An 11,123-nucleotide genomic window follows, 5' to 3' on the forward strand; every position below is an offset into this window, starting at 1 on the left:
TGCTTTCTTTCATCTCCCTAATGTTCTTCTCATCTGTGGTTTTGGTTTCAATTTATATGATGTATTACTGCAAATTTATAATTAGGGTAAAATCACATTACTTTCCTGAGCCTCAGTTTGCTTCAGTGAATATGAGTATACTACCCACCTCATGCAATTCTGTTTAAGGTAAGTGAAATAGTACATGTAAAAGCACTTTGAATGGTGGGAATAAAGAAGATAATAACGCTAGTAGCTGGTCATAAAAATCCTCAACAAAATACTAACAAACTGAATCCAGCCACATATAGAAAGGATTAAGTCATCTCATCACCAAGTGGGATTTATTCCATAAATACAAGGTAAGCTCAACATATAAAAATCTGTGTAATACAGTTATGGGCTGAATGGTGTTCACTCAAAGTTCATATGTTGAAGTCCTAACTAACCCCCAATACTTCAGAATGTGACTGTATTTGGAGATAAGGCTTTTGAAGGGGGTAATTAAATTAAAATGAGGTCATTAGGATGGGTCCTAATCCAATATGACTGGGTTCTTATAAAAGAGATTAGGAAGACCATGTGAAGACACAGGGAGAAGATGGCCATCTGCAAACCAAAGAGAGAGGCCTCAGAAGAAACTAATCCTACCAACACCTTGATCTCAGACTTCTAGCCTCCAGAATTATGAGAAAAATTTCTGTTGTTTAAGCCACCCAGTCCATGGTACTTTGTTACGGTAGCCCTAGCAGACTAATACGTATACCATATTAATAGAATAAAAGACAAAAGCCACATGTGATCATCTCAATAGATGCAGAAAAAGCATTTGACAAAATACAATACCTTCTTAGGATAAAAACTTTCAACAAACTGGGGATATAAGGAAACTTCCTCAACCTGATAAAGAGCATTTATGAAAAACCCACAGTTAACATCATACATGATTGTGAAAGACTGGATGCTTTCCCCCTAAGATCAGAAACAAAACAAGGATGTTTGCTTTCACCACATCTGTTCGTTGAGTTACTAGGGATTCTAGCCAAGGCAATTAGGCAAGAAGAAGAAAAAGCATCCAGATCAGAAAGGAAGAGGTAAAAGTACCTCTATTTGCAGTTGACATGATCTTGTACCTAGAAAATCCTAAGAAATACACACACACACACACACACACACACACACACACACACACAAACTATTAGAGCTAATAAATGGGTTTAGCAAGGTTGCAGGATACAAGATCAATATACAAAAATCAGTTATATTTCTTTTTTTTGAATTTTATTTTATACAGCATGTTCTTATTAGTTATCTATTTTATACATATTAGTGTATATATGTCAAACCCAGTCTCCCAGTTCATCCCAGCACACCCCTGCTTTCCCCCCAAAAAATCAGTTATATTTCTTTCTTTTTTTTTTTTTGTTAATTTATTTATTTTTGGCTGTGTTGGGTCTTTGTTGCTGTGCGCGGGCTTTCTCTAGTTGCAGCGAGCAAGGGCTACGCTTTGTCGCAGTGCACGGGCTTCTCATTGTGGTGGCTTCTCTTGTTGCGGAGCACAAGCTCAAGGCACACAGGATTTAGTAGTTTCAGCACGCGGGCTCAGTAGTTGTGGCTCGTGGGCTGTAGAACGCAGGCTCAGTAGTTGTGGTGCATGGGCTTAGTTGCTCTGTGGCATGTGAGATCTTCCTGGACCAGGGCTCCAACCTGTGTCCCCTGCATTGGCAGGTGTATTCTTAATCACTGCACCACCAGGGAAGCCCTGTATTTCTATATACTAGCAATGAACTGGAAGTAAAATTAAGAAGACAATTCCATTTATAATAGCATCAAAAAGGATAAAATACTTAGGAATATGACACCTAAAGCTCAAGTAACTAAAGAAAAATATAGATAAATTGGACTGTATCATTAAAAACTTTTATATTTCAAAGGACACTATCAAGATAGTAAAAAGACAACCCACAGAATGGGAAAAAATACTTGCAAACTATATATCTTAAAAAAGCAACCAATTAAAAATTGGGCAAAATATTTGAATAGACATTTCTCCAAAGAAGAAATATAAATGGCCAATAAGCACGTGAAAAGGTGCTCAAAATCATTTGTCACTACGGAAATCAGAACCCACTAGGATCACGGTAATAAAAGACTCAGACAATAACAAGTGTTTGTGAGGATGTGAGGAAATTGAAACTCTCATATGTTGCTGGTGAGAATGTAAAATGGTACAGCTGCTAAAGAAAACATTTGGGAGTTCCAGAAAAGTTAAACATAGAGTTACTATATGACCTAGCAGTTCTACTCCTAGCTAGATACCTAAGAGAATTGTAAACAAAGGTCCACACAAAAACTTGAACCTGAATATTTATAGCAGCATGATTCATAATAACCAAGAGTGGAAACAACACAAATGTTCATCAGCGGATGAATGGATGAATCAAATGTGGTATATCAATACAATGGGTTATTATTCAGAATAAAAATGAATGAAATGCAGAAATCTTCTACAATATGGGTGAATCTTGTAAACATTATGCTAGATGGAAGATGCCAGGTACAAAAGCCACATATTGTATTGTCCACTTATGTGAAGTGTCCGTAATAGGCAAATCCACAGAGGTAGAAAGGGATTAGGGGTTACCAGGGATGGGGGTATGGGAGGTGGGGAGTGATTAGGAAACGATTTCTTCTGGGGGGTGATGAAAGTGTTCTGGCGTTAGATAGTGGTGATTGTTGCACAACCTTGTGAATATACTAAAACTTGTACGCCTTATGGTATGTGAATTATATCTCAATTTAAAAAATAATAATGCTAAGTGTTACCATTTACTGAAGACTTAATGGCCCCACACTTAGCTAAAGGTAACCCAGTGAATGCTTGTTATTATCCCTACTTAACAAATAAGAAAACCTAGGTTCAAGGAGATTAAATGCTTTGCCCATAGTCACATATACAAGGAAGCACTTGAGCTGAGACTCAGGTCTAACTCCAAAGCCCCAACATTTAATCACTCCCAGCACCAAGTTTCCCCGATCAAAAATTGTTAATAGTTCCCATTACATATCTGTTAATACTCAAATAAAATATTTATGTGTGTATATATAAACACTACTTCAATATATATGCTATAGTAATATATAGAAAATATGTAGTAATATAGATGGAGTATTGTATATATATGCAGTAATATGTATACTATTATATATACTATATAATATGAAATATGTAAGTAGTATATAAGTTATATAATAATATATGTATTACCCACAAATCAATAAAAAAGGTTAAGTCAACGCAATAGAAAAATGGGCAAAAAATATGATCAAGTAATTCAGAAAAGGAAAAATCAAATGGTGGCCAAACATTTGAAAAGATGTGTGAAGTCAGCAGTATTCAGAGAAATGCAAATTAATACAAGACCATTTCTCATTCATTATAATGACAAAATTTAAAGATTTCTAATACACAGTGTCACAGAGAGTGAAGGGGAATTGGTACTCATACATTGCTGGTGTGCAGTAAGATTAACAGCAATTTATAAGAATTTTACATTTATCATTTAATCAAATAATTTTACTGCTAGGAAATACTCTCATGTGTACATAAGGATATTCATTGTTTTTGATAGTGAAAACTTGGATGTAAACTAAATGCCTACAGATACATACACAATTTTATGTAAATTTTTAGAAAGGCTATTAACAGGAGTTACTTTTGAGGAAAGCACTGAAATTGGATTGGGCGTTGGGGAAGATGGGTAAAAGGTTAACAAAACCTTTCCTGTTCCTGCTTGACAATTAGACCCTTGGTTAACTTTCTAGTTCTGTTTCTCAGGCAACTTGATAAGGATAATGTGTCAACCATGCTGCTAGGCAACACTGCACATAGGATAAATGACCCCTGTTTGGTAAAATACATCTGGAGTGAGAGAACTTCTCAATCCCTAGCAGGAAGTCCTGTCTTTGGATTTCCCTGAATGCTGTGACTCTAGTAATTAGAAACCTGGAAGCTATGCCTATGAAGTTGTTACAAGAGATATCAGCTCCTGTAGGGAGTGATGCCTGTAAACCAAGGCAGCTTCCATGCTTGCAGGATGGTTGCCTTGCTTCCCTGAGTCTAAGCTGCACTGCTCAGGGGTCTACCGCCAGGAATCCTGGGGGTGCTCGCCCACACCCTGGCAGACATCTGTGGTTCCTGCTGCTCTGTACCCTTTGGAGTATCCAAGTGTGGTCTACACTCGAGTTGTGAGTCAATGTGTAGTTGAACCTAAGAAGACCGCCCCTGCCCCAACCTGTGATGGGCATGGTTGGAAGGACCTTTATGACAAAGTGAAAATAAATCTGTAAGTTAAAAAATTAGTCTATACACACCCTCCTTTTCAACGAGTAGAATCTCCATGCTGTTCCTTAAATGTACCCTGCACTCTCCTGTTTCACACCCTCCATCTTCCTTTGTTAAAATATTTCCTTTCTTCCAGGCTTAAATTTCCCTTTCCCACTCCCAAGTAAGTTCATCTTCCTCTGAAGTACCATGGCATCTTGCTTCCTTCTCTTTTGTGTTGTAGTTCACATACCTCAAAAGGGTAAACTGGAATTGATGAACTCCTGGTTCCCGCTTGGAAACTATACATATATATATAAATATATGGAAACTGATGTTAACCCTATACTTGTATTACCAGCCTTCAGACTTTTCACTCTTGGTAAAGAGCAGGGAGTTAGTTTTGTTTGTCTTGATAATAGAATGTAAAGCACTTGGCATGCCTACCATACAGGAAGTGCTCAGTAAATGGTCACTGTCATTTTATTGTTCTCTGCCACTTCCAGCACCTGCATCAGGATCTATTCCACACCAAGGCACAAGTCTAGTTGCAGATCTTGGCTTTCCCTTCATCTACTCTAGCCTGTCCCAGTGCTAGGCACAGAGTCTTGCCCAGCTCTGTCTCCAGATATCACAAAGAAGCACAAATAAGTCAGGTGGAAACGCTTGGATTTGGCCTAAAATGGAGGCATTTATGTGGGTCTAATTATGCTGGGGTTGTTCCTATACTTAAGATTTTCAGAGATTAGACAGATTTATAGTTTGTTTTTTACTGAGGTTTCATGACCAGATCTAAGCTATTTTTATATCTCTAAAAGGCAACCTAAAGTCCCAGGACCACCCTCTCCACTCTTCTAGAGTAGGGGTCCACAAATGTTTTCAGAAAAGGACTAGATGGTAAATATTTTAGGCTTTGCAGGCTATACATCCTCCGTCACTGCTACTCAGCTCTGCTATTGTAGCATGAAAGTAGCCATACTGAAACAAATGAGCACTGTCTTCTAATGAAAATGTCTTTAATGACACTGAAATTTGAATGTTCCTTCATTGTTTTTCATCATTGAAAAATGATGAAAAACATCCTTAGTTCACAGGCCATACAAAAACAGGCAGAGGGCCAGATGCAGCCCCAGGGCCACAGTTTGCTGATCCTTTTAGTATTTCTAAGATTAGGAATATACAAGAGTTGCCAACCCCAAGAGGGAGCTCTAGGATTTTTTCTGCAAATTCAGAGTAAAAACCTGAGATTGGGCCTTAAATGTCCCCATGGCCTGTAATGTCCCCAGTTGACTAGGTTAGTCTAAGTTACTCTATACAAAGCAGATTTGCTGAAGAACTGTGAAGCAAAAGCACACGGACTTATTCCTTCCATTTAATTTCACCAAGGCTTGTCACCTTGCTGTCTCGTGGGTGACTACAAAAGCATTAAATCATGAGGAATTCACTTCCTAACCTCCTAAACTCATTGCAGTTTTGTGTTTTCCTTCACTTTGATGCCCCTCATCAGAGACCTTGGGGCCATATCCAACTGGGCGGTTTTCAGGGCTTATCTTATTTAGTAGAAGTCACCACTTTCTTTTCCTTGAAACTTCTCTCTTTCCTCTTTCCATGTTATTTCTTCTGTGTTGTTTCTTTTTTTGTATACCAGTCCTTTGGTCAATTTTCCTTAGTCTCTTTTAGTGTTTCCTCTGTTTATTCTATATTTTTTAGTCTCTAGAATTGTATCTTGAACCAGCAATTTTTTTCTCATGTACCCATGGCTTCAAATACAGTTTTTATGCTGACTGTCTGAAGCCTGGATTTCTAGTCCAAATTCCCATGCTGAACTCCAGACTTTACATTCATTTACTTCCTAAACAATATATTTGGATGTTCTGTGGGCATCTCAGTTGAACATGTCCAAAACTTAAGTTATCATCTTCCATCCCTATCCTCTCCCCATCATGAATTCCCTCCTTTGATAGCATCAGAACCAATCCAGTTTTCCATGTTGTCAAGGGTAGACAGTCTTTTCCCAACCTAGGCTCTGGTGAGAACTGCAGTCGCTACTCACAGAGGTGAGTCCTGTGGCCCTGCCCCCTGGCTAGAGAGGATTGGATGTGTGTGGATGCTTAGCCCAGTCTGAATCAGATTATCTCCTGGGATTATCTTCCACCATCACTGATGCTTGAACTAGAACTGGCGCAGCTATGTGCATGGAGAGGAATTTGAAAGTTGTGTACAGAGAGAAATTGAAGTTGATACACAAGGAAAAGCAGAAAGAGTAGAAGAAATGGCCTTAGATAGAGTAATCTTGATTCTGCCCTCTCAACTCTCCACCTGCCTGTGCCTTGCCTGCAGGGCTGCCTGTGTCTCTGGATCACCACCTTCTAGATATAAAATAATTAGCCTCTAAACTTTTGCAATTAATTCCTATGTTAAATTCCCTCTGTTGCATTGTCTGACATGACTTTTGTGCTCCTGGCTGGACCTTAACTAATGTAAATGTCTTTGTAAATAAGCACATAGAGATCTACATCATTTACTTTGAGAGCTGCCTATGTTTCACTTTTTTGAATGTTCCACCATATATTTAATCATTTGGCTATCGATGAACATTTAACTTGTTTCCAAGTTTTTTGCTGCTACAGTTAGTGCTATAATGAACATCTTTGCATATATATGTATTTCTATAGGACAAAGTAAAATTGCTAGAAGTGATATTGCTAGGTCCAAAAAGGGTGTATGTATTTTTTTTTTAATCACTTTAAAGCAATTTATTTTTTGGCCACACCACGCAGCATGGGGGATCTAAGTTCCCCAACCAGGGATCGAACCCATGCCCCCTGCAGTGGAAGTGCGGAATCCTAACCACTGGACCCCCAGGGAATACCCTGGGTATATGTATTTTTAAATTTTAGTGATAGTGCCAAATTTCTCCCAAAAGTTTGTACCAATTTATACTTTCTACAACTGTGCATTAGAGTGTTTCCCTACTCTCTGGCCAACTCTTCATCAGTCTTAGGTGAAAAATATTTCATTGTTTTGAATTACATTTCTTTCAATTCTGAGTGAGAATGAATATCTTTTCATATACTTATTGGCCATTTGAGTTTCTTTTTTTGTGAACTGCCATGCAACTGGTCCTATTTATTTCTTTTTTCACTTAATATTATATAGCATGAACTTTATCTAGAACAATAATAAAAAGCAACACTGTAAGTAAGGACTGCACATTATTCCATTCTATGACTGTACCATATTCTTTTACTATTGGATACTTAGATTAGATTGTTTCCAGTTTTTTTCTTAACAGTTGTATATTCTTAGATGAGGAATTATCAGGACATAAGGGGGTGTGGGTGTGTGTGCATGTGCGTGTGTGTGTGTGCGTTTAAGGCTTTTGATACATGTTGCCAGATTGCTCAAGAAAACTTCTCCCCAGTTTGCACTTGCACCAGCAGACTATGAGGGTGCCCATTTCCCCATACAAAGGAATTCAGCTGAGAGGTGACTTCTGGAGTTTGTATCAAGAATTTCACATGCAAGACAATCGACTTGCAGCCCAAGTCATCTCCAGAATTTCAGGCTGGAGGCAGCTCAGGTCTCCAGAATAGCGTATTTCTTTGTCCATCACTGACGTTAAAACCACAGACCAGCCCCTTTCAATATATTCTCATTCATTCCACAACTATTTATTGAGCATCTATTGTGTGCTAAGAAGCTTTTTCTTGCCCTAGAGCTCTCCCATCCCAAATGGTGAGAGCCACAGTTACACATAATTAGAAATACCATAATATTTAGAAATGTCTTGGGTTTTGGAGAAAGCCCAATATGGACTGTGTGAACTGGGACAGGTGCTTAATTTCTCTGAGCCTCAGTATTCTCTTGCATAACTGAAATTATAAAACCGATTTCAGGGGAATGATTTAAAGGGCCTGACTGCCCAGCACATTTGGGTGTTACCATAAGGATTAAAAGCGCTGGCTCTGAAGTCGGACTACGAGGTTTGAATCTTTGAATCGTGGCTCCATTGCTTACTGGTTTTGTGATCACAGGCAAATTATTTACTTCTCTGTGTCTTACTTTACTCATGTTTAAAGTGGGCATAATTATACTTACCTCATAGTGTTATTGAGAAGATCAAATGAGATGATATATATAAAGTACTTAGCATAGTACCTAGAACCTAATAAGTGCTCAATTGATACGATATTTTAAAAACAGCTTTATTGAAGTATAATTTACATATTGTTATGGGCTGAATTGTGTCCCCCACTTCACCCCTCAAATTCATAGGTTAAAGTCCTAACCCCCAGTACCTCAGAATGGAACTGTATCCACAGATAAGGTCTTTGTTTGTTTGTTTGTTTATTTTTGCGGTACGCGGGCCTCTCACTGCTGTGGCCTCTCCCGTTGCAGAGCACAGGCTCCGGACACACAGGCTCAGCGGCCATGGCTCGCGGGCCCAGCCGCTCCGCGGCATGTTGGATCTTCCCAGACCGGGGCACGAACCCGTGTCCCCTGCATCGGCAGGCGGACTCTCAACCACTGTGCCACCAGGGAAGCCCCACAGATAAGGTCTTTAAAGATGTAATTAGATTAAAATGAGGTCATTACCATAGACCCTAACCAATATGACTGGTGTCCTTATAACAAGGGGACATTTGGCTACAGATGTACAGAGGCAAGATGATGTAAAGAGACTTCCCTGGTGGTGCAGTGGTTAAGAATCTGCCTGCTATCACAGGGGACATGGGTTCAAGCCCTGGTCCAGGAAGATCCCACATGCCACGGAGCAACTAAGCTGGTGAGCCACAACTGCTGAGCCCGCGTGCCAAGAGCCCGTGCTCTGCAGCAAGAGAAGCCACAGCAATGAGAAGCCCACGCACTGCAACAGAGAGTAGCCCCCGCTCACTGCACTAGAGAGAGCCCGCGTGTGGCAACAAAGACCCAACGCAGCCAAAAATAATAATTACTTTTTTTAAAAAAGGAAAAAAAAAGATGACGTAAAGATAAAGGGAGAAGATGGCCATCTGCAAGTCAAGCAGAGAGGCCTGGAACAGCTCCTTGCCTTATAGCCCTCACAAGGAATCCATTCTGCTGACACCTTGATCTCAGACTTCAGCTTCCAGAATTGTCAGAAAATAAATGTCTATTGTTTAAGCCACCCAAGTCTGTGGTATTTTGTCCTAGCAAACTAAGACACATGCCATAAAATTCACCCATTTTAGTGTATAATTCATTGATTTTTAGTAAATTAACAGAGTAGTACGATATAATATTATTTTCATCACTCCTTAAAGAAACCTTGTCCCCACTTTCAGTCACTCCCCATTCCTACCTTTGGCCCCAGGCAACTGCTAGTTTCCTCTCTGTCTCTATAGATTTGCCTTTCTGGACATTTCATATAAATAATCTCCAATGATTAGGAAATTTTTTATATTGAGTCAGCCCATTCTATATCTTGATAATCTGTTTATTAAATCTTCGTATATTGAACCCAGATCTGTCCTGTAAACTGAATATGACATACTGAATACAATATATTCATGACATACTGAGATACTGACATTCATGACATACTGAATATACTGAATATAACATAACATATAACATATGTTATACAGTAACATATTCCTGATATAGTTTATTTCCAATATAAGTAAGACAAAAATTATTATATGTACCACAGAATAGTTGGAATAGGGCTGAAATATTCAGTCAAAATTAGCACTGTAGTCATAAATTAAGAAATTATAAGTTTGTTTTTAGCAATCAATAGGGGAAAAGTTTGACAAAAGAGACTATGAGGGAGAGTGCTTTTTTGAGCTGCAGAAGGATTGAGACAGTCCAAGGAGGATTTCAGTCGAACTGCTAGTGAGAAACTATTTTTTCTTTGGTGAGACCTGAACTGACAAGCTCGTCCCCAGAGCCTCTCAGGCACATCTGATAACTAATTGGGACATTCTATCAGGCCCACGTGTGCGGGGCCACGCCTAGGCGGCAGAGCATCCAAACTGCCAAAGACAATGTTGGGGCTGCACAAAGATGGGGCTTTGTATCACGCCCCTTCTGTTGAAAAGATCCACTTAGATGAAATCTAGCTAGGGCATTATGTCAAAACTGCAAGTGAAGAGGTCTTTGCTTTTCTCACCTGGAAGACTTGGTTTCCTGTTAACTTTACCATCCCGTAGTAACTGCAAACTAAAACTATGCATAGCTGTACATATGCATGCATATGGAACCATTTATTCAAGAATACTTATTAATTGTATGTGCCACATGGTACTGTTCTAAGCACTTGGGAATATATCAGTGAATAAACAAGGGTCCCTGTGCTTGTGGCGTTAGCATTCTAAAAGAGAAAGTCAGAAAATAGACAGTAAACATAATAATAATAAATAAGTTAACTAAAGCTTCAAGTCAGAAGGTGTTAAAGAAAATCAGAGCAAGGTAAGGGGGTTAGGATTGCTGGGGGTGACCATAGATGAGGTTGCAATTTTATTTTTTTGCTTTTGAAAAAAAAACTATTGAGGTATAATTGACATACAAAAAGCTGTACATATTTAAATATAAAGCTTGATGAGGGACTTCCCTGGTGGTCCGGTGGTTAAGAATCCCCCTTCCAATGCAGGGGACTGGGGTTGGATCCCTGGTTGGGAACTAAGATCCCACGTGCCACGAAGCAACTAAGCCTGCGTGATGCAGCTACTGAGCATGTGGGGCACAACTACAGAGCCCACATGCTCTGGAGCCCACACACCACAGCTAGAGAGAAACCCAAGCACCACAACAAAGATCTGTGTGCCACAACTAAGACCTGACGCAGCCAAAAATA

Source organism: Delphinapterus leucas, chromosome 11, assembly GCF_059928025.1.
Source record: "Delphinapterus leucas isolate spDelLeu-1000000601 "Yukka" chromosome 11, BTC_Dleu_Yukka2, whole genome shotgun sequence".
Lineage (NCBI taxonomy): Eukaryota > Metazoa > Chordata > Mammalia > Artiodactyla > Monodontidae > Delphinapterus > Delphinapterus leucas.